The sequence below is a fragment of the Lepeophtheirus salmonis genome, chromosome 14 (genome assembly GCF_016086655.4).
Source record: "Lepeophtheirus salmonis chromosome 14, UVic_Lsal_1.4, whole genome shotgun sequence".
NCBI lineage: Eukaryota > Metazoa > Arthropoda > Copepoda > Siphonostomatoida > Caligidae > Lepeophtheirus > Lepeophtheirus salmonis.
In genome coordinates this window covers 36,585,445-36,611,925 of record NC_052144.2, presented here as the reverse complement: position 1 = coordinate 36,611,925, position 26,481 = coordinate 36,585,445, and the positions used below count along the sequence as shown (strand labels likewise).

Here is a 26,481-nt window from a genome sequence, read left to right as displayed (position 1 = left end):
TAAAAAGAAATATTTATGAATGTTTGATTGTGAGTTGAATATTTTATTTTGTATTTTTACTAATACGTATAGTGTTACGTCTAATTAATCATTTTAATCTTTACTTCTTCTTTAAATGCAAATAGCAAGTGTCGCACTGTTTAACACTTTTAAGCCACTATTTATAGTTTAATTACGTGAATTGTTTTTAAAACATATATAGTTATATCTAAAAATGTATGACAGGATGTACACCAATAATTTGGACTTAAATTGTTGAAGATATTGTCAGGCCTTTTGACAAATGAATAAATTATTCATTAGATTTTCTCTAAAGTAAATTGAGTCACTCACGTAGCACAATTGGTCGGGAATTGGTCGTTAGATTTAAAAACCTAGTGGTCACGTTTTTTCTAGAGCTATTTATAAAATCAGAAAAACCTTAATTACCATGTACTTTATATATGTACTCGTCTACACGTTTTTATTTTCTCTTACGAGGCTTCTTTTTCACGAATTCAATCCTTTATGGTGTTAAGATAATCTTATAATACATGCACTGCGTTTTATTTGTATTTTTTTTATGTCAAAGAAATTGTATATGCGTACAACATTGTACATAGAAGGAATCCCTTTATGATCTTGAATACTAATTGTATTTTTGTTTTCTCGGAAATCATAAAAATCATTGTTTTGCTAGTGCTATATTTCCGCATTCTTAAATATACACGCTACTACTAGGCACATGATAATTTATTTCCCTTGGTTGTATGTAAAATTGATTATTATAAGTTACTGTCCCATCAAAAATTGGCTTATACCTTATACTCTGGAATAAACAGAGTTACAAAGAAGGTTAGTAAATATGAGTTATTTTCGATAGAATATATATTAAAAATATTAATAATTTATTCTATATGTCCTCTTTGACACGGACCAAAACCTTACTTATGAGCAATAGTACAGCTCGCACTAACAGTTTCTTAGGAATGTCATACTAAGCAGCCCCTAAAGCTGTCGTTAGCTGATCCTTGCTTAATCTTGGGAACAGTCAAAAAATTTGCCAGTATAGGTGAGTGCTCCATCCTGTTAAAAACAGATTGGAGTTCCTGAAAACACCTCCTGGATCCATGGTTGTCTTCAGAAAGCCCAAGTAGGTCTTCTTATTGATACTAATCCCATTAGTAGTACGGAAAAAGAGGTTATTTTTTGCCATTTGAGGCCATGGTACGCCATACCATGATGGAGGTCGATTTTCAATATATGTTTAGTATTATTAACTTGAACAATTTTGAACTTCAACAAAAATGCCGTAAAATTCATGGGCGTTAATTTATAGATTTGAGCAGTGAACCTTTTTTTTTAACTCCGTATCCGTATCTCCATTCCAAGAGTTCGTTTACCTCCTTATCATTTTTTTCAGATATCGGTTCACCTTCCTTTTTATAAGGGATGTGTGGTGAGTAAACTTGGATTTTGAAGGTACTCAACGAGTTTTACAAAATAACCATCATATACTGAAGCTCTAAAAAAACTTGTGACACATCACTACTTTTTATTATTACTACTTATACACAGTGATGAAAGTCCAGTGTAGAATGGGCACGTTAAAGAAGAAAAATCTAATATCAACATGGAACCCTGACAATTTAAAAAATGTTTTGGAGGAGAGAAAGAATAACGCTCATGACGTTTAATTAGATCAGCAGTAACAAGGGAGGAAGGAGAAAAGGATATTAACAAGGACATTGGCTAGAATTTCTCCGATGTCGATCCCCATTTCTACTCTGAGTTCAGCAAGAACATGCAATTATAATTTCGCAACAAATCTTCAGGGTTACGCTCTGTCTTAGGATTTCACACGAATGTTCAATCAGGTTTTGAATATAATTGAATCTATTTACGAAAGGATGTTCACTACTCAGGAATGATATAATAATGATAACTTCTAAGGAAAAGAAAATTCCTTCTTTATACTACCAATTACAAATTAACGGGCCAGCTAAAAAGCACTGGATTTTCATCACAGTTTATACATACATTAAGAACTACAATTTTATTGATAAAATGTAAAATTTGTAGATTTGATAGGGACTTCATTTCACTCCAGTCCGTACAGTTTATCCGTATGATTTTTTCTGATTGTTCCGTATCTGTATCATATTTTGGTTCTGTATCGATACGGAGATGCGTTTTAGATACGGAACTACCTGGGTCTGGTAATTTATAACAACCTTGTATATTCAAATCCGCATAGGAGCTACACTTTGGTGTTTCAATGAAAATGATTATCTAATGTCCAGTGCATTTAAAACCCGTTTCAATATGTATTTATAATATAAATATATACATTAGTATCTACGTGACATATACAATACACCATAGGGCCGTCAGAACTGAGAGGGAGGCAGGGGGCATCTCCCTCGAATTATAAAGGGGTTAATTCACATTTTTTATACACTCTTTTATTACTTATAATAGAATAAGAAAAACCTTAATTTATAGAACTATCGATGTATCACGGGTATATGTATGCCGAGGCGAAACAAAACAAAAACTTACATAAATATGGATTTTTCTGGGACACCACCTTCCCACTATATTGGGCTCTAGACGAGAAAAAATATTTTGTTTATTAAGAGGATATTTTTTTCAAGATTAGTCAGTTTGACATTAATATTTATCTTTACTTCACAACATAGGGACAAATGCACGTTGGAGATAATTTTATGCTAGGAATATATTTTACAAATTTAAGATACATTTTAATGTATTTTCTATATATGTAGATGTTTTTGGTGATGATGTATGCGATGTCAATACAAATTGTTCTTTTTTTTCGGAGAATTTATATTAATTTTCTGCTAAACCAAAATCGTTTTATAAAGAATAACAAAAAAAAAAAAATCAATCTGAAAAAGGTTGATATTCTCATCCAGATTTGACGTGTGCTGTTGTGACATTTAGATATACATATTATATATATAATATTGGCTGTTAGGGATCATTCTGTTTCATTTATAATAGAATATTTTTCATCTTGGCGATAGGAAACACGTTTTCGAAATACGTCGCAATTTGAGGAATACCTGTCCTTTGTCTGATTATATAATTTTTTGTGTATAACTTCTGACGCAAGTAATTATAATAGCTATTCAGTGTGTGTGTATTTGAAAGAATACCAACCAGTTTTACTATTGCTTAACTTATAAATAAACGAAATCATCTTCTATCATATAATGAACTCCTTGGTATTTGAAGAATAGTTAATTCTTCTTATTCTTCCGTTACGTAATAACTTTGAAAGTGTCATTTATTTTTTACTTCTCTTTTTTTCTCCCCATCTCCAATTTGTTGTTGTCACTCTGTTAGCGGAGATTTATCTCGTTAATTTAATGGAGTGTACTATATGCGAGGTGTGGTAAAAAATTTAACTTTTCAAATTTCGCGAGCAACGTATATTTAGTATGTTAGATTTTTTTATTTTAGTACACTCGCCACAAACATATATTAACTGTTTCAGCTATATAATGTTTAATTTGTTTCTGAGAGGTATAACGGTTAGTAGTATTTAGCGTGTTAGGGGATTTTTTGCTATTGAAAAACATAGATCAAAGAATTTGTATCTAATTTTGTGTAAAAATAAAATTAAGTACTCCAAAACACTTCAAATGTTGACAATGGTATACGGTGAAACTGTTCTGAGTAAAAAAAAAAAAGTTTATAAGTGGTACAAACTCTTCCAAGATGGCCGGGAAGAGTACAATAACGAGACTCGCTCTGGACACCCAAGCACGTCAACAACAGAAGTAATGAAGAAAATTGTTTTTGAAAACATGCGAATCACTATCAGAGAAGTTGCTGAGGATATTGACTTATCGATTGGCTTGTGCTATAAGAATTGTTCGAACGTTTTGGGCATGATAAGTTTGTGTTGAAACTGCTTAATTTCGACCAAAAGAATCGTCGCATGAGCTGTTGACAGACGTTTTATTTACCTGAATCAACACCATAATCATGCCCCGGCCATCATATGACTTTTTCTTGTTTCCAAAACTGAAGAGACGTATGAAAGGATTGAGATTTGCAACGATTGAAAGATAAAGACTGCATCACTGGAAGAGCTCAAGGCTATACCGAAAAGTGCTTATGATAAGTGCTTCGAGGATTGTTAAAAAAGTGTTGGCACAAGTGTATTGTGTCTGAGGAGGATTACTTTGAAGAGGACAACATAAATATTGATGAATAAAGAATCTTTTTCCCCTAAAAAAACAAAGTCACCTTACATTTTATTTTTTTAACACACATCGTACATAATTATATAGGTATACCTAAAGTAGATAATTATTTATGTTTTTAATTAAATACATTGTTTTTGCATAATAAAACAAAACACGGAATTACCCATTTCAATTTGTTTATGTTCTTCAACTTGTTGTTCTTAAATAAGTTAGTGTAAAAAAAAATTCGCAACAACACCAATACCAAAAAAAACAAAAAACAAAAACAGTATTGAAGGATCTACTATATGTTTAGGGCACTTTTAATCACGAATAATTCAGTTTGTGGTGGTGTAACAAAAAATTTATAAAATGAAAGAGCAACATAAAATAAAATTTAAATCCGGATTTTCACTCACAATGACCACGTCCAGCACCTTTGGTAGCCTCCAACTTCTTTTACTCACCTTACCATGATTTACGAATGTTATATGCAGATTATGGCATGTCTTGGTGAAGTGGACAGTGCTCTTGATCACTTTGATAAACTTTAAGCTCCTAAAAATGCACCTATCCTATTTTGTGTATCTTAAATAGTTATTTGTGAACATTAATGGCTGATATAGATGTATAATATTGTACGTATATTTTTATGATCTTGCCAATAAAGTATGTATGAGCATAATTGTATTTGTAGAAAATATGCGATATTTTGTCTTGTTAACAATCTGAAGAATGCTGTTTTCTTTCCAAAGCTGTTATAATTATTATTCCATTCTTTAGTATAAAGTATTCTTGTACACATGAAAGATAGAAAATATCACTGAGTCGTAAGTAGTGTCTGTCCTCATTTATTCGGTTCAGTACAGTCTTAGGACCATTCCTATCGATCTTTAAGATCTTTATAATTGGGACCGGTCCTTAGAATCTTTCCTAAGACTGTAGTTATTTTATTGAGCCAAATGTGATGTATAAGATATTTATTAATATTATTGCACATATCTTGCAGCAAAAAACCTTCTTTTTTCATTATAAAACTATACAATACGAACATATATTATTTTTACTTAGTTATACAATTTATTCTATGATATAACGGTATATTTAAAAAAATGGAAAAACACCATCAATTACGTCACGATGGATCGTTTTTACATTCTTAAAGAACTGAAAAGTGGGACTGAACTGTAGTTCTAAATTAGGACCGACACACCACTGGTTATTAAGGTAAGTCCTGGTTGGACATTGAGTAGAAATGAGGATCGATTTTTGAGTACGAAGTTGTTCATAAAAATGTAAAAAAATTGAATTTTAAACTTCAACAAGGTATAATTTATTAATTAAGAATATAATTTCAACAAAATTAATACTATTAACAGATGTGTGTCTGAGCTCCCTTAAACATTAATGATTGCCGTCCTTGGTGGCAATCATTGCTTCCAGGGGGAAGGCCTTACACCCGTTGCGTATGTAGTCCTCTATCATAGCATGCCAGTGGCTTTGAGGGATCTCTGTATTTGTGTGACAGACACTGCGGACCTTACTCTCGATATGCACCCAAAAGGTGTAGTCGAGGGGATTGGTATCAGGGCTGTAGGGGGCCCAAAGAGTCTTGTAACAGAGGAGATGGGGTTCTTTCATTGTTGATGCGGAAAGTGGCCTCTTCACCCTCAAAAGGCTCTTTCCACCCATTTTTTTGTTAGCTCTCTGGTCGGTCTGGTGTGAAAACCTGAGATCACGTGTATAGGTCCTTATAGACTTGAGGGGATTGGCCTGGAGTATTTTCTTTAACTCCTCCAGGTCCAGTTTGGCCTTTTGACAGACTTCTTCCAGCCTCCTTCTTCCTCTCCAAAGTTTTGGACTTGCTGACGGTATAGACGGTGGTCCTGCAGACGCCCAACTACTTGGAGTGCGCGAAGGGAAATTCGTTGATCATGTTCAAGTGTCATTTTCTCGACTTGTACGTAAGCTAGAGAGCTTAGGTTTGTTTTGTATTGTAACTAATTGTTAATATATCGAAGTATCAATTAATTTCAATCACTCAATTTCTATTAATTATTGAATTTATAAGTGTTTAGATTTCAATGGACCATCAAGTAACTCTATGTTCTTGTTAAAGTTGTTGTGAAAGTTGTGCTTATTTCGTTTCTTTCGTCTTGACATCTAAGACAGTTCTTTTCCCAAACATTAACCAAATTTTGTTTGCTTTAAACACTCCTTTAATAGGTCAGATAGAGTCACAATAATTAAGTATATGCAAACATTATAAAAATACAATCACTCAATGCGACCTCGGAATGTTCTTTAAAGTACACCATGTATATTATATTCCATTCTCTAGGAGCTCCCGTTAATCAAACCAACGCAGATTAGAGCTCAAGAGAATAATTTTTCACAACCTCCTTGTACTCTGAGCTGCGTCGCTCCATCTATTTTTTTCCCCTAGCATGCTGGGAGGTCATATTTAGCTCAACTCTAAGCACAGTTCCTTAATCTTGGTTTTGTTATTGGGATCCCTAAAGCCTAATATTTAAAATAGGGTTAGACTCTCTTTTATTTGTTAATAATCTGATACAGTAGCGACTACGTAATAAAGCATTCATTTATCGGAGCCTTTCATATGTGTTATTATCTTCTTTTAATGATTCATATTAGGGAAATAATACTTTTTATACAGCGAGAAAATAGTCTGTAGAAAAATAATATCATACAAAATTGGAGGTGATTAATGATAAAAGAACAAAACATTGATTTTTTTATAAAACTTCGTTAAAGGGTTATTAATAATTTAGAAGGTGTGTATTTTAGTCTATCACGTATCGATCTAAAAATCCCACGTTTCTCGAGTTGAGACTCACAACTCATTTTTTAAGCACAAAAGACATATGAAGTCTATGAAGGAAGAATGATTGCGTAAAAAAATAACATCGATAAACAAATTTTGGTTTAAAATTTTCCCTCTCCTAAAAAAACATCAATAATCATTATACACATACTACAAAGCAAAAACAACTAAATAAAATCCGTCAACATATATAATTTGGAAGACACATACAAACATTCAGAAACAAGAGCAAATAAAAATAAAATATAAGAAGCAATTCACCATTAAAAGGACCAACAGTAAGACTATTTGTTTTAAAAGCCTTGTAATACCTTACTATCCACTTTAAAGAGTCCAAATATTTTGCCGACATTTGGGGGTAATACCTAATAACATCAGCAGTATATTTCTACACAAATCCAGAGGTGTCTGGAATCATATAAGAAAAGGTAGCATGTCTTGCAATAGTTGAGATTATAATGGATCTTATCTCAGCAGCTAAGGATTCATAAATTTGTTGGCAATAAGAGCTTTGGAATTCAACAACGCTAATTCCAACGCCTTCGTCTTTCCTGGGATCCCTTCCGTTTTGAAGTAAAGTAAAAAAACCATTTTGATTCTGGGTCATTCAGTCTCTTTAGATTTAAGGCAATATATAGTAAAACTAATTATACTGCGTCTTTAGACTCAATTCGAGGTGAAAAGAGTCGAGACTATGTATAAGTTAAAAAATTTAAGGCTTGGATACAACATATGAAATAAGAAAGACTCACAGACATCATTTATCTCTAGGGAATATTCAGTAACATATTTAAGTGTCATAAATATTTTTTAAATATAGATTACTAACTGGGGACAAGTTGCATTTAAGTTTAATTAAATTGCGACTTCGGACGAGAAAAATGCTAGTGATTTGATTTGGACCTGAGTTCAAAGACTACTCGAGCTCAGACATATAAAAAATGATCCCTTATTCAGGGCTCTGGAAAAGACTACTGAGAAATATTCTTTAAGTTTACTTATTACATACAATCCATTTCGTTTTTCATAAATTAGTATTTTGAAGTATATGCACTTTATATTTTTAATGAAAGAAAACACGTTTTTTGAAAAACTGAATAACAACAATACTTTTACAAGGTTTTTACTGTGAAAAAATTAACTCCTCGATAGAGGTGTGCCATTCATTATTCAAGCAAAATGCAATTATATTTACATATATGGTCAGTGGTCACTTAAAGTGAAGTTGGAACATAATTTTTGACGTTAGACGAATCCATGTAATGGAACGGTTTCACTGAGGTCACAGATTGCATCATTCTAAACCGAAGCGTAGACAATAGTTACAGTCAAAGATGGGAAAATTGTCTAAATCCTCGTGAGTGTATATCAAATGAAAAGTATAGTTGGCAACTTTGATAGACCACATATCCACTGAAAAAGATCACTAAATAAAATAAAGTGCTCCTTACTCACTAATACGTTTGAATTTTCAAAATAAAGAGAAATAAAGCTTTACACCAAGTAGTGAAACGAGGACCCACGTGATCAATAGCTGGAAAATGCCTTGGTACATTTTTGTCCGATAGAGGTACTGTTTAGTTATTATTTGGAGATACAATTGGGAGTTATGATCTCATCTAATATATTTTAATTTATAGAAGATGCTCATTCGAGGTGTGGTAGACGGACTTATATATTAACAAAGAAGACTTAGCGCTATTAAGTCCAAGTCAAGTTTCGAGTCCAAGTTCCCACCTCTGACAATAATTGAACGTTGTATTATGATGCACTATTGCATCTCCTCAAGCTAACGGTAGCGTTTCATTACTTTATTTTTACGCTTTAGGGAGAAATGATTGATAAGAGCACTTATATCTTTCAGATTATACGCATTATTTTTTGCCTATCCCGTTTTTTTTTTGGGGGAATTGATAGTCTGAAGAATGAATTTTCCTTTCCTCAGCAGTTGTCATTATTATTTAATTCCTTAGTTGCCCTTCTCCCCTACTCCCTTTCGACAGCTGATTATAGCTGATCTAATGAAGCTTCTTGATAGTTGAGCTCCTCTTCTTCAAAACATTCTTCATATTTCCTGGGTTACCATGTTGATTTACGGTTTCTTTTTTATTTTTAAATACCCATTATACATATAGTTAATATATTTATGAACTAAAATGAACAATTTTTCAAAATAATCTGGAAGAAACTCCATTACATGGCTTTAAAAATGTGAAAGGAAAAAAAGACTGATCAACTGTATTGAATTCTATTTGATGCCAAATATTGGCTACACTATGTAAATAAGAATTTGTAATAATATAGTAACATATTTGTAATACACATTAACACTTGATATATGTATAATAAAACTAGAAAGTAAATACTTTTTATTTGTCATTTTGACATTCAAATACACGGCAGTAGTAGTTCACCATTTTCCTTAATCTTAATTTAAAAAAAAGTTATTTATTCTTATATAATTCGAATGCTATGATCAACAATGCTGACGTCATATGAAAACGCTCTATTGAATGTCAATATGATGTAGATAATAAAACGGATATTAATTGTATTTCATATAATTAGGGGTGATGATATTGTCTAAATAACGGTGAACTTAAATTAAAAAAAAAAAGTATACAGAGTCTTGCAGATAAATTTGAACCAAGTTTAAGGCCAGCAAGATCGATATAAATGGTTAAGAAGAATACTTTATTGAACAGAAAATTAGCATGAGAAAATTTTGGATATTTTCTATTCAAAATGTCCTCCTGCTTCAAGAACAGCCTCCACATAGGGCTTGAAAACTTTAACGGAATTTGAGACCTCCACAGCATCTATGGAGCTGGCCAAGGACATGATGGGCATCTTTAGGGCCTCCACAGAGTTATGGTAGGTTGCACAGGACTCCCACTCGAACTTTCTCTTCTGATAATAATCACTAGGATTAAGATCAGGAGAGTTGGAGGACTGGGTCTTGAAGTTCCAAAAATGAAGCAAATTATCCTTCAGCCATTCATGCACAATCTTGGTCTTTTGGGTGGTGTGGAGTCGTGCTGGAAGTTCTACCTCCTACCTCCAGCCACTTTGTCGATCTAGGGCTTGAGCACGTCCAAGTAGACCTCCTTGTTCACATTCTGCTTGGACTTGAAAAAATAAAGCAAATGACGCCTAGGATCATAGCAGTGGGTTGGTTCTTCGTCTTGAACATTCAGAAGGTTATTTACATATCCATATGCCATTTTGGCTGTTTTTCTTATTGCCAACAGTGAATATCTTCTCATCTGAGAAAAATCGCAAATGTCTTCCAGTGTTCTTTAACGAAGACAGTATGTTCTTTTACCCAACCTCTCTGGTGAGTTCATTGTATCTTTTAACAGGTGCCTCACTCTTAGGACGTAGCTTTTGTACCTTAAGTTCTCATTGATAGCCCGAAGATGGTACTGCAGTGCACGGATTGGTTTTTGGTATGGAAGGACATGAATTTGCCTGAGTCAGCTTTGATGGACCTCTGGAGCCCAGTCCTAGGTTTTCTTTCTGTTACTCTTGGGTCTGTGCTTGGACCTGAGGACATAACCTTATTTTTATAGCTCTTGATGGTGTAGACCGTGCTTTTTGGGTACATCAGAAGTCTGATGATGTCATGCGCAGAGTGTCCTTTGCAATGGAGTTCGATCATAGCGAACCTTTTTTAGTGCATCATACTCATGGAGTTGATTTTTTTTATCTCGGAAAGTTATAAATACACCCACAAAAAAGTGACTTGTGGATATCGCTGTTGTTGCTCTCGACAGCCATAAACTTGCTCCAAATTTATCTGAACAAGTTTGTATGTTGCTTAGATATGAATTATCTTATTAATTTCTAGCGGTAGTACCCCGCATAGCTTGAAGTTATTAGGCGTCGACAATAGACCGACAGACAAGTTTTGAGTTATAATATACATATGTACTAAATATTATTTTTTAATATGACGCGCTGAGCTTAAGCTACACACCCTCGTTGTTACATAAGTAATTCTTAGATCAAGTAATCACGCAGTTATATGATATTAAGTGCACACTCAAAATGAGTCATAGGGAGTTTAATATAGATTCCTCCCTCTTTTGAAAATTCAAATGTATCAGGGCTAATATCACTGACAGCGGATGTGTCTTTTCTCAGTCGCCATATTTTGTATAACACTCTCTTATGCGGGATTTTTACGCTGCCCCAATTTAGACAATGTTTCCATTTATGCCTATAAAAATTCAAGGGGATAATTCTTTTAGCTTACATATTTTGAAAATAATATAATGTTTATTTGAATTGCATGAGCGAATGTAAGCAGTGACCAGTCATGCAAATTTTAAGCATTTGGAAGGTCGCCCATTTTTTGAAGCTTGGAACCTGAAGAGTGAATTTTCTTTTCCTAAGCTGTTCTCATAATTATTTAATTACTGAGAAGTGAACTTTCTTTTCTACAGCAAACAACATAGGAGCTTAAAATTACAAGTCCTTGATGTACTCTCTCCGAGCGCAAACAATACAACTCCTGACAGTAGAGTTGGGGAAAAAAGTAAACAATCAGTTGAGTTACTGTTTTTTTTAAAGTAAGTTTTTAGCCTTCCCAATTACCATATCTAAATCCCCCCGATAATAGTATCTGCTGGCATGTTGAGTCCCAGGCCTGCAGTGTCCAACAACCAAATGTTGAGACTCTGTTAATGAGAAGTGGTTGTCATGTTGGAGGCCTACATTAGAAGTATTTGCAACAAATTATGTCTGGAAGCCGTTATTATTTACTACAGTGGTCTACGGTGGTTATATTCATGATTAATTATCCATCATATCATTATATTAATACAATCGTTTGGTGTATTAAATGTATACATCCTTAAAAAAAGAAAAATATATATATATAGAATAATCACCCCAGTAACAACCAAATATTTTACGTAACCTTTTACATATCATGGGTAGAGAGAGGGAGATTAGGTTGAGTAGTGATAGCAGTAATCTAGATGAGTAATCAAACGTAAAATCCTTCTTTTTTTTTCTTATCAAGTCAAAGTCTTGGAAATATAAATATAAAGATGAAAGGTAATTCCATTATGCAATATATATTTATTTTAAATTGAATCATTTTTTTTTATTCGTGCTATTTAAAAATAAAAAAAGGTCCAAATCTAAAAATGAACCTTTAAGGTTCAGATTTTATTTGACTAGGATATCAAGAGCACAGCTAAGTAATCCCTTGCCAAATATCAGACTGCTCGGTTAGTATTACTTGCTAGTATGTAAAAGAAAGATACTGATAATTAACGTGGTAACGCTGACAATTTCAAAAATGATTGAGAGAAGAACAGTTTAGCTGTAATGACGTTTTATTTGATTAGCTGTAAGTAGTTATGAGGAGGCTATTTTAGTAAATGCGTAGAAATGACTTAGATGTCAATCCTTCATTCTACTAAGAGTCTAAAGGTGGGTTAATGCATTTATCGTGCGTGTACTCGTCCAAGTATATACATATATAGGTATATACCCGGGTGGTCTGAAAAGTTTCCTACCTCAACATGAAAATTGCAGCACTCGTAAATAAAAGCTAGTCACATCTATCTAGCATCGGTTGGGAGTTACTCTGCAAAGTTTCAGCCATTTTGTATGCGCATTTGTTATATAACAGGCGTTGTTGTGAGTTGATGTGTGTATTTTTGTGAAAATTGACAAAAACTGTTTTTTTGGGCTGGGGAAGTGATTACAACTGTCACAGCTGATCTCCTCCTAAACATTTCTCAAATTGTCAGGGTTACCATATGATTTTCGTTTTCTTTTTTTAACATGCCCATTATAGACACGATTTGCATACCTGATGATATGTCTCTAGAATCCTTCACAGCTTAACAAGGGCTTATTCAAACTCAGTTAATTATCAACGCTCACAACACTGATTAAAGAAAAATAAGTAGAGAGTCAACGACGAGAACAAAATACCCTCTAAATTTGTGAGGTAACTCCATGATATTTACTTCAAAATAATAAAAAAATAGTTCACTCTTTCACATCATGTACATACAAATATATCTACATAGAAATATTGGCAAATTATAAAATTATTACATGCCAAAATAGGGTTCATTTATAGATATATGTATGTACGTCACGTGCCTGTTAATGCCTAATAATAAAGCGAATCGTTTTCCAAATCTTGTGTTTCTACGTAATTACCTTCTTATTTTCTTCATAGTATAAATCCATGTATTTCCTTTATTATACTACTTTAATTTAATATCGAGAAAATAAAGAATTTAGAAAGAATCTCTCTTGGTCTAGGAATTCACTTTACACATATTATGTAGAGCGTAAGGATGGGAAACAGTTTTTACCGAAACCGGAAAACCCGTTCTTCGTTCCTATAACAAGCAATTTCCTCCAATTTTCCCTGGAAATCGATTTTACCTGGTGTCTTTCTCCTGGTTCTTAAAAAACAACCAACACTTGAAATTTTCCCCTCCTTCCAAAGTATTAAACAACAATTAAAATTTTCCTAAGAATAGCTAACTATCACTATTTCTTCTTGGAACCGAAAAAAGGAAACAAAATAAAGGCGACTATACTTTGGCTTCTAGGTACAAAAATACATTAAAAACAACATAATTAGAGTAGGATAAATCTTTCTCAAAATATAACCAACAACGGACACCCTATTAATCCGTTATAACACCGTTTCCCTTTATCATCAGAGAACGTTGATTCGTCACAATGTGGTAGTTGTAGATCGACTGACCGATAAACAAAAGGAGAGAGAATATAAGATATAAACGCGGGTACCCATTTTAACATACATGTATGGAACTAAAAGGAACCGGAACCGAAAAGATTTGATTCAATTTAAAATTTCGCGGGAAAAAGTCTTTTCCTGGTCTTCTATAAATAATTAATTATTTATAGAACAGTTGCCCATTCCCTGTAGAGCAGTTTCATGTGACATCAGCCTAGTTGATATCGACCATTTGAGGGCCTAAACAACCAAGTTGTGAAACAATGAAAACCCTATTTTTACTTAAAATTCAGGAACATAGTGAACTATTCAATGTCGAAAAGGGATCAACCATTAAAAAGACTTAAACCTTACTATCTATCAATATTGTATGCCTCTATTGTCTAGTAATTATATATCTGAACATAATATATATTCAAAATATGTTAAAACATCCTTATACAATCTTATTTCCGTGTTGTGTATACAAATCAACTATTACAAGGGAAATAATTATATATTTTTCTCTATTTATCCTACTTTTCTCGTCCCCAATTGGTCAAAAAATAATAATATTTGTTCAAACTTAGACATTTCATTGGGATTTTCAGTATGTATTACTTTGATTATATTCAAATATCACTGTTTATCATTGGCATCAAGTAGTATTCAATGTAGGTATTGGTACTTTTTTTATTTATTCTTAAAACCATTGGATGAAGTTTCATCAAGGTTTATTGGAAATTTGTCTATTTTACGTAGTAAAAATATCAACTACATATGATTGAGCCCTCGAAATGGCGTCTCCTTCAGTTATGATGCAATTTATGACGTCAATGAAAATGTGTATTTTTTATAGTCTCTACTTTTCGTCATGGCCTTCAAAAGTTCTTTCAAAGAGTGTAGTATTAACTAATAATAACCCTTCTTCACCTTGAGTCTTCATCATTTTTCTTTTGTTTATGTCTTTCTTAGTTAGAAAAATTGGGAAATCATGATTCTACGTAGATATGACTAGCTGCTTTCTTGTGATATTTATTTTGCTAATATATTTACGAATATGTATTAGAAAAATCCTATGTAGTGAGTAATCTAATGAACATGATTCTTGAATTACCTATGTATACGTAAATGGTGCACAAATGTAAGTATAGAAAATGAGCTGTGACCATAGAGATAAAATACATGGAGTGATGATACTGTGCAATAGAAAGGGAAATTCTTTGATGTCCAGACAGCAGACAAAAAAAAAAGAAGACAGTTGACCAAAACAATCAAAAACAAAGTATTTCTCGCTATAAGCTCCAACAATTTTATCAAATTAAAGGCATAATTTGCATCTGATTGTTCATATCAACCCGTACATCCTTACTCCACGCATATTATATTTAAATAAGATATATATACATGAATTTGTATGAGGTGTCCTATAATTGTACCTCCAGAGCGGCAACTTTCCCAAAATATCACTTTTAACACAAGTAATTGGGCCTCTCAATCTATTATAGATTATGTCTTTGATTCGACTCCGAATCAAACCATACATTCACACTAATTAGATTTATATCATTTTAGAAAAACGTGAAATACTTACGAATTTTATTCAATTTAAGAATTATAGTGAGAATAATCTCCCAAATCCGTCATTAATATTTTGAGAGGCTAAATAAAATTATATTTATGTATTTCGAAAAATTGGAATAAAATATTAATATAAATACTTCATGAAATATTATATTTAAATATACTTAATTTAACTATTTTGATCGTTAAATTAATATTTAACGAGAGGCTGGAGGAGTACTCGAGACGACGGGTAGTTTGATAACTAATTGAATTTAAGGAAGGAAAGAAAAACATTGGATGCTTTTACTTCGACGATCGGTTCTATCTGTATTGTTTATTATCCATTGTCAACAAAGCATTATTGAGCGAGAGCGCGCTCATTTTTTGAATAGCAGGAGCGCACTCGCCATTTTAGAAGAGAGATAAAATTGTTCTAATATTTGCTCATTTATATAAATTTGAATTACTTTTTCCGTTTCTACATCTTCTGAGATAACATCAAAAAGTTTGAGAGTTAAAGGATAATTTTAAAGATTGAAAAACAAAACAAAAAAACCCGGTTGAATTTATGTCTAAAGATAAGCTAGAATCTTTTATCCATGCTGTATTTGTGGATCTCTGATGTTTTCGTTAGAAGAGTTTGCCTCTCATGTAGTTGGACACTCTAAGAAGATTCAGACATCAGTTCCCTCAGAGACACCGCCAGCTTTTCATATGAGAAGATTACGTTGGAAGATAAATCTTTCTTTTTTGTAAATGAATTTTCCCAGCTGAAATAGGATTTTCTCATATTTTTATGTAGTGAATTGACATAAGATTTTCAAAATCTCACTTAAGCATCAGTTCAAATACTTGAGAACCCTGTGCTCAAGTTCAAACTAATAACACGGATGAACTGGATGTTTGTGCACGAAACCTCGTGAACACATTCTTTTTGTGCCCAAGGCACACCAAAAGACAAATAAAATTTGTTGTCACACTTATTTTAATTAAACCAATCATTTGGACTATTATAAGCTATTTCAAATAAGGTATGGTTGTCACAAATCGTACGGCATACTTGAACTTGCAATCATAAACAGTTGTCAAATTCAAATACAGCTATACAAGCAGGGGGGAAAATATTTGAGCGGGAGCGCGCTCAGGATTTCTTGAGCGGACTAATGCTCTGATTGTCAATAATAAGTTACTCAGAGAATGAAACAGAGGAACCAGATTACAACTAGGGCATGTTCGCTTATCTCAACAAATGTCGTAGTCATATGGATGACTCATCATTAATAGGGCCATTAAATACTCCTACTGAAAGAATTACTGTGATTACGGCTCTTCTTTGTATCAAATCATGGCATGTCTGAGTCAAATTAGCTCCAATTAATGGAGCTAAAAGCAAAAACTGTTACAAAACTAAACAGGGTCTCCCCTAATATTTGGCAAGTTGTATTTTGTTTGACGTTTAATTCAAGTACTCAAGTACATCAGATGTACATATACATATAACAAGTTTAAGTAATCTATCTTAGCGTGTAGTACCATGGTTCACTGCACGAGAAAAACAAGGTATGACCATGAGGATGAGATGCATTGTTTTGAAGACGACGATGATTATAATGTTCACCTTAGTCTAAAAATAAATCGCCAACAACGAAGTCGTCGTTGATTGTATAGTAGTAGTAGGTACACTATTATTCCCATTTGTTAATCATTCTTCTGTCATTTATGACGTGTGTATGACCATGAGATGGATGAATAATTGATTAAATGACGTGATTACCGTTAATCTACTATGTTGATATCGTTATTATTATTAGATGAAGGGGGCAAGGATTATAATTTATATATGACTTTGGTGCGTGTATACTGTTTGTGCTTCTACTACAAAAATAACTAGTTCACTATGGACTATAAAGTCTTCTATTAACGAAGTGTGTTCAAAAAGTAAGGTGACTGTATTTTTAGGGTGGAAAATATTTATTTATTCATTTATATTTACGTTGCCCTCTTCAATATAATCCTCCTCAGATACAATATATAAGCATTTTTCGCTATATCCTTGAGCTCTTCCAGCGATGTAGTCTTTAACTGCTCAATCGTTGCAAATCTTTGATAGGTCTCTTCACTTTTGGGAACAAGATAAAGTCCCATAGGGCCAAATATGACCCTTTTGAGCAAATTAGGATGCCAATATCCTCAGCAACTTCTCTGATAGTGATTCGCATGTTTTCAAAAACAATTTTCTTCAATGCTTCAACGTTTTCATCTGCTGTTGACATGATTAGGCAGTCAGAGCGAGTCTCGTCAATGGCATCTTCCAGTCTATCTTGGAAGAGTTTCTACCTATTATAAGCTTTTTTTTTACTCAGAACAGTTTCACTGACAACTTTTCTAGTGTTTTGGAGCACTTAATTTAATCATTTACACAAAATTTGAATGTAAATTCTTTGATCCGTGTATTTTAATAGCAAACAATCACCAAACACGCAAAATACTTATAACCGTTATGCCTCTCACAAACCATCTAATCATGTTATATAGCTGAAATATTAAGAAATCGACCATATCAAATTGTATCTTGCCCACGAAATTTGAAAAGTCGCCATACTTTTGAACACACCTCGTATGTATATATTAGTGCTGCGCCGCTGGTTACTTGCCATTTTGGTTTTTACTAGTGTTTTGTATTCGCTATGGCAATCTTACACTGGTCAGAGATCGTTATAACTTTCATTCTACCTAATTCGGTCTTTTAAAGAAGTTCCGTCTGGATCGGTCACAAAGAAAAATTTGCACTAAATCACAGTGGATATTACCTCACTTGTATACAAACTGACAACGTATTTTGTTATCAGCTGTGGATTTTTCTACTCCTTTTCCCCTTATCAGTGTTTTGAATGTAGTTGAATTAAAATGAGCAAGATTTTAATTCCCAAAAATAATTATTGAGTAATAATTCTGTAGATGGGTAGAATTGAGTAACTAAAATCTGATTTTATACTTTTTTTATGTTTATTTTTGGAGTAAAGGTTGTGAGATACAATGTAGATATTGGTCCTGATAGTCTCATTTAAAATTTGTTGTAGACCAATTTTATGGATGAATATGCGTTGATGAGGTCATGTGTATTTCCCAATTGGGAACATCTGTTCAATGACGTCATATTAATTTAAAGTGTTAGATATTATACAATTTTGTAACTCTAGATAACAACTAGATAGATGTAAAAAATCGATTCGAAAAAGATTAAATTTCAGACTACAGTCTTCGAAATATAAGAAAAGATCCAACCCAACGCGGAAAAAAAAAATCGATTGTAGACCAATCCTCAAGACTACTTTTTATTACAAACAAATTATTATACTAAAATAAAAACTATTTAAAAGTTGCATATTATAATATTTATATTTCTTAATTGACAAAGCCGTTCTGTACCTGTAAGAAGAATCATCATCATACCTGTTGCTGTTCTTCCAAATGGGACGACAGCTACGTTATATCAAACAAATTTTTTTGGATATTAAAATACTTAAGTAATAGTTGCTTAATTATCCAACGTCCTGTAATATATCTATTTTTAAACTTCTCATGAATGAACCTTTATCAACATCATCAAAATTTGTTGGCTCATATCTTCATCAAAATTAAGGAAATAATGATTAAATTAATTTTTACTGCTACGTCTTATCCCTTTCCAAATTCAAGCATGCTTAACCTTTGAGACAATTTTGACGAGAAAGTAAATTATATATTTTTTTTTACATATTCTTAATGCAAGTATATTGTATATAGGACTCTAATTACTTATGTACTTAAAATTATTATATAATGATAACTAGGACTAGGATTGTACCCAAGGCATCGGTATCGGCAAGAGTCTGCTCTTCTTCAAGTATCAGAATCTGCTCAAAACTGCCAATTTTTCAAATAGCCAAATATTGTACAATTAGACTTGATATATCCCCTGATTTGACCTCGATTTGATTAGTTTGCTTTCTGAAATTATAAGGCTAAAGTTGTTACTTTATCAGAGGTGAATAGGGTTATATCGGTCTAAAAAACAACTTAAAAGACTGCATTCCTATTAGTCCGCTTCTTATCCGTCTTTATAGTATTTACAACAGCTGAAATGATATAATTACTAACTGCATCATTTGATTTGGGTAAGTTTACTCATAACCTCTTTCAAAGAGACTCATACCTGAAGTTTGAAGTAAGAAGTGTGTGGGTAGAGCTTATAATTATACGATCATTTATTATTTTCTTCGTTGTTATATTATTCAATCCTAGGACCGATTAAATACTACAAATGACCAATTTATTACTATGGCTATTAGCTAGATTGTGTGATCTTTAAAAGAAGAGAAAGGGCTTAAATATTGATTGTGTACCAAATGATAACATGGAGATAGGGGAACCAAAACACGACAAAATCTCGCTTAGTTACTTTATACATGGCCTCCTATTTTTTCAGTACAATAACAAAATAAATTAAAAAATTCTGGAAGGCTCTACCTCTCCCGGTTTTAAAGGCAAAATATTGCTAAAAGCGAGAGAAAAAAACAAGGAAGGTCATTTTCAGGAGAAATGAGGTGTATTTACGAGTACTACTACAATTTATGAAAAGTTTGAATACTTTATACTTCGATGTTCTCTCTTCAAGAATAATGATACCAGTTTTGGAAAATAAAAACTCATGTTCTGGTTGTAACCGTAAAAAGTATCCCACGCTTCTAGGTCATATTTTATACAACTCTATACATCCTTCACAAAGACCATACCTTCAATTGAATGTTATTTCATTATTTATCATGATCTCCCCCTCTCTCTCTCTCTCTCTTAACATCTATTTTGTACAAGCCTTTATTAAACTTAGATTGACATTTGTATCTATATAGCACTTGATAAAAGTACCTTTGTTGGGAATAAATGATCCCTCGCCTCTCCGTCTCTTTTCATTCATAAAAAATATTTAACCTTTAATTTATAATTATACTATGTGTGCACCTAAGTATAGTTTGAGTATTTCATTTATGTCTTTTATGTTGAATAGACGTCTGCGCTCTCCAGTCTTATGAGGTCATTTTTTTTACTGTTGTTAACGGTTGTTTTATTGAAAAATCATTCAACCATCTGAGAAGAAAAAATAGTTGTGAAAGATCAGAAATTAACTCATATTTCTTACTTTATGTGAAAGGTGAATTTATATGTGTTAAATTTTCATTTGTTGATTGGTCATTGGCAGTGATGCTAATCGGAAGCATTTTGGACATGCTAAAAAAAAGAAACCGAAAATCAACATGGTAACCCTGACAATTTGATGAATGTTTTGGAGTAGATTAGCTACAATCATTTGTTACAAGGGAGAATGAAATAAAAAAGGACATTGGCAAAATTTACTCCCATGTGGATCCTCAATTCTACTCCCGAGTTCAACAAGGACTTACAATGATAACTTTGCAACAAATCCTCAATGTTACTTTCCGTCTTTTATAAGTACACACGATTGTTCAATCAGTGTTGAAATATAATTGAATGTTGTAAAAAAAAAACACCTCAGGAATTAAATAAAAATGACACCAACTCAGGGTAAGATAAATCACTCGTTAGCCACCTCCTAAAAAACAAAAAAAAAAACTGGCGAGCCTAAAAATACACCCGATTTTCTTCACTACTCATCCTTCTCCTCGGGGGGTTTATCTGGTGGGAGCACTGCCATTCTCTCCGTATGAAGAAAATACTTGCTGACATTGTTTCAATTACACGATTATACCAATAAAATATTTAAATCTTTGGATCATGTATTACCAAAATGAACATGGTAAGCCTGACAATTTAAAGGATGATTTGAAAAAGATCAGCTAGAATCAGCTGTGACTAAGGAGGATGCTGAAATAAAAAAGGACATTGGAAAGAATTACTCAAATATTGATCCTCAATTCTACTCTCAACATGTTCAACATGGACTTATGAGCACATACAAATGTTCAATCCGGTTTCGCATGTATCAATGATAGCTTGTATGTTGTTAGTAGGAGAAAAATAAGTTAACACCTCAGGTGTTAATTAATAATGGCAACAGTTAAGGAAAAGAAAATTCATTCTTCAGATTACCAATTCCAAGAAAACGGACCAGCTAAAACATGACTAATTATAATTCCCTGTTGAACTCAGAGTGGGATGGAGGATTGATATCGGAGTAATTTCTGACTATATCATTGCTAGATAAGCTATGTGTTAATTTCCTTTTTTAAATACTAACGTATTTCCATCCTTAGTTATGGAGTTGGGGACCTTAAATGTTTTGATGTACTTATTTACAGTAGTTGTACCTGAAGAGACTGGGGAAAGAGGTGACAATCCATTTAAAATAATAATGTATCTCATATATCTTTACTCATTCACACACCCTGGATCAAAAATTGACTAGGGATTCTAGATTACGGGGAGAAGAAAACTGTAATAATTACCTAACAAAAATCACATCTCTAACAATGACGCAAGACAAAAGATGCACATTGCAGCCTTTAAATATTTTAAACCTATTAGAATTAAAGGTGATCCCTTCCTTAGAGACTCTATAGTTGTATTTAAGAAAAGCATGATGCATTAAGTAATAGTGCCTTAGTTCTAATTGATTTCATTTGTTCAATAAATAAGTAAATTATTGGTTAATTAAACCATCACTGACAAATAATAAATATTGTATGTATGTATATGAAAGAGATTTATAGAGTTAATTAATTAGAAGCTTTTAAGATTAATTTAATGATAGTGATTTCAAAATGTATTTTGTAGAAAGGAATTATTGTAGTTATGAGATCTCGTTTACCTGGGATTTCTCGTGGATTTAAACATGTGGTAAATCCCTGGGAAATCCTTTATTTTATTAATTCAAAATGCATGCTTCATTTAATTATATATTGTTCATTAAATGAAAGGTTTAATACATATTGAAGAGTCACTCAGTTTAAAGTTTTAGGATTTATGCTTCCATATAAATGATGCCTGAAAAAGCACCAAAATGTTTTGAATGATGAAAATTTACTATAAGAGCAATCTTAAACGTTTCTAGTACATTTTTACCTTATACATATAGCCCATACTCTGTAACATACCTAATATTTAGAAAATGTCATACAAAATATGGTTTAAAAAAACCAAAAATATCCGTCCCGGATCCATTGAAAAAGACACGAGTCCGGACTCAAACACGGATTTATACATATTTCAATTCTTAGGGCAAGTATATAAAACTCAGTTAGGAACTGGAGACAGTTCAGAACCATTCGATCTCATGTGGGCCGAACCAGTAAATTAATATATAGTAGCAAAATCTCAGTGATGCAAGTATTTTTTTTTTTTTTTTTATCAGTGAGAAATTTTGTAAAATTAAAAATAATTTTGCTATTTATTTATGAAATTCCTTTATACATACTAAGGAATTTGAATCGGAATCGTCCATAAAGATGGACGATTATTGGCTGAAAAATTAGTATCGGTACATCCCTAATATTTATCTATTAAAAATATTAACTTTCAGCCCCTAAGATGGCGTCTCCATCAATTATGATGCAGTTTATGACGTCAGTGAAAATACTCTATTTCGCTCTAAACACCGTATACTTTATTTTAAACTAGGACACAACTCTTTTTAGTCAATATTCACATCCCTAATAATATTTATATGTACAAGTGCATCATATAATACAGATTTGATACTTGGAAAAAGAAAATGAAATAGGGACTAGATATCAACCCAAAAACACACATGATATTTATTTCTCAGATTTGTAAATGGATCCATATTGAGATAAACATTTTGTATTTGGAATATGTTTTTGAAGCAGTATGAAATGTGAGATTTCAGATGTCTCATATTTTCATCAGACGGCTGATATTAGCATAATTATTTATTCAGATGTACCATATCTCTCGCTCCTGTTTTCTTCTTACGCTCTTAGACAAAACTTATTGGTAGGGTTGTGGGAGTCGTATTTTGCGTAAGCGCCCCCGCAAATATAACTTCATTATCTGGTTCCTCTGTTTTCTTTCGGACTTAAACAAACTTTTATTCATAAATCATACATGATGGTCGATGGGTAATTTCGAACATATTATGATTTTTTTAACATTACAACTTATCTGAAAATTTACTACATATAGAAGCTTTCCTTTACTAAAATATAGCTTTACTTGGTACTATTTAATCAAAATAATATTATCCAGAAAATGTCTTAATGTTAGTTATAATTTATTGTATGATACAAATAGTATTAAATATTAATTGTCATAATATAAAACTTTGGTATGTATGTATAGAGAAGCACAATTAAGATTATTTGATGATGCAAATAAAATATGTGAAGTATATATTAATAGAGAATAGTAGAAACGGCAAAGAATAATCAAAATAGTCTAAATGATTTAGTATTAAAGGGTGTGAACGCAAATACAAAGTCATGTGGATTCAATATATATCGAAGAAGTCAAAGCTGTAGGAGATTGTGGAACAAGAGCCAAAAAAGATTGTGTAGACAGTGTGGTTTCTAATTTCCTCATAAGAATGGGAAAGTTTGCCTTCCAAAAAGCGTCGAATGCACAAGATGTGGTAAAAAAGGCCACTATGCAAGAGTATACAGGTCAGGTGTCTAAAAGAAAGCTCTATTTCGATCAACTTTGAACTGAATAAATTACCCATCGATGTATTGAATGTCCATGGAAATTACTTCAAAAATATAATAGCTACATATGACAGTGGTGCAATTGTATCTGTCGCTGGATCAAGAGTTCTAAGTAAATATCGATTCCAACCCAATTAAAAGAGTATCGTTTAGAATATATCTTTAACGGAAATTATTTATTTATTTACACATGAAGGAAGATATATTGTTGTATATTATTAATATATAACTTCCCTATAAATAACTTTATAAATGTATATTATATTCTGTAAATTAATGCAAGACAAAATATATTGTTAGTTAGGGAACATCAAACCCATCATTACAGGAAGTGTACTCGTAACTTTTTAGTGACCACTGACCATAAAGGATGAATTGATAACTTTGGCACGAAATCTAAAGAATAGAAATGAGGCGATTAAGTAACAAATTATTTAAAAAATATTGTTAATATTTACGTGTTGACAATTAAATGATAACGAAACATTCATTCCATTTGGTGATCAACAATTCCCTCAATTTCTTATTACTTAGTTTGGACCTCCTTTTCGTATACATGATATTCATCATACTAAAGACTCTCTCAGCATCACAATTGATAATATTTTTGTATACAAGGTTGTCATTTGTTGAGAGTTCCTTTAGTTTTGTGTAGCCAGGATTCTTTTGAAGCACTTCTTTTAACTTAGTCTTGAATGGCACTTCCTTCAAATCTTGAGTCATATTTTCTACTATGGTTAGGCTGGTACGAAGAGGTAATCTTTCCTCAAGCTCAGTTATTACCAAAGGTATTTGACGAAAATTTTCCTGTATACATACGACTTCTTCTCTTAAGGAATCTTAAGCAAAGATATTTTCCAAATCATAATGAAAAAAGGCATGTTTTCTTCGACATGATGATGATGCACGTGAGAGAGCAGTAAGGGGAAGTTGCTTGCTGATGATTAGTACAATACTGAGGATAATTTGTTTAGAAGATGCAAGGATACCAACGTGTTTTATTCCTTTTTTTATATAAACTCTTTCAATCAATCAAATTCGTTCTTTTTCAACGATTCCAACAACTCTACTCATTAGTGCCCAGTATTGCCCGGAGTTATTAGACGTCGAAAAACGGACACACTTTGACGTAATAATAGAGAAGATAACTCCCCCATGAAATTCTCATTGTTACTCTTCGTTTTTCATGACTATACTCACACGTAGTCACTCAATATTAATATTATAACTCCTTAATAATTACAGCTTGAGAAATTAATAAAAAATCCTCAGGATTTAGAACCCTAGATATATGTGCTCTCCTTTTCTCTTCTAAGCTAGAGCTAGAGTTGAAATTTTTGTTAGGAAAAAGAGGGGGAGGAGAAGGCGAAAGCGTGACATATATTAAAGCGGAATTAAAACCTTTGTTAATATCAGCTGCCTGTTATATGAATTACTGCTATAAAGAGGAGAAGCTTTACATTTAAAATAGCTTCAGTAGTGGGAAAATATTATAATTATATTTATTTTAATATGCATTTTTAAAACAAGTTACACCAAAGATAGACAATAATGCTGCTTACTTATGAGTGAATAGTATCATCTATTAAATAATGATTAAAATTGAAGAAAGAGCGCACACATGAACTGTTTTTCCTTTTTTAATTTATAAGGCAAGGTGAATATCAATGTAAGCGGGCTTGCTAGTATTTTCAATTTGATGTACTGTACCGACTGCTGGGCATAAAAGACAGATTTTGACGTCATAGAGTATAAAAACGCTATACTAACATCATATAATACTAGAAATTATATGATTAACGGTAACAGTATATTATACTCTTTGACGTCACTATATATTAAAAGAGTGGTGGACATCAATCGAAAAGGCGTTATAGTATAACCTTGTATTTCTATTAACCTTGTTATAAACATGTCAACTCTAGCTGTAGTTACTTACGTTTGTTGTTAAAAATGAGTCATCTTCAAACAGACAAACCTTGCTTTGTTAATATAGATTATTATACCTCTTATACAACATACATACTTACAATAAGGCCTAATTATTATTCTTATTTTTCTGCATATTTAGATTGAATCATAATTAAGACGCTGTGGTCATGTCAGTTGTTTTGTTCAAAAAGGAAGATGACTCTCCTTCAATTTAATTGACCTTATTTGGGTGATAATCTTACAGAATTTAACATAATTGGAAATATTAATACATACATTAAGTATTTTGAGCGGAAAAATACTTGGATGTATGTACATATATCCTTAATACTTATAAATATATGCAGCAATATAGTCTTATCCTTAAGGACATCTCCAGTCTTTTGGCAAAATTCCATCACTAAACGATATAATTTTTCTACATACATCGTATTATGTATATTTCATACATTCTGTTGTTCAAAGCCCGACGTTATTATGTTAATATGTTGAAGTAAGGGCTTGCAGGGGGGTGGATTAAATAACTTTTACTTTTTAATA

At 32.3% G+C, this 26,481-nt stretch overlaps 1 protein-coding gene and 1 long non-coding RNA gene across 2 annotated transcripts in view; one reads left to right on the top strand and one right to left on the bottom strand.

The window, feature by feature from the left end:
• LOC121129113 (protein fem-1 homolog C) overlaps window positions 1-26,481 on the top strand; it is a 60,995-nt gene that overhangs the window by 9,700 nt on the left and 24,814 nt on the right. The gene's annotated exons all lie outside the window — the stretch shown is intronic.
• LOC139907155 (uncharacterized) lies at window positions 12,814-15,649 on the bottom strand. Its single transcript, XR_011783568.1, has 3 exons — window positions 15,514-15,649; window positions 15,360-15,427; window positions 12,814-12,952 (listed from the first exon to the last, which is right to left on the bottom strand). It is a non-coding gene; the product is annotated as an uncharacterized lncRNA (long non-coding RNA).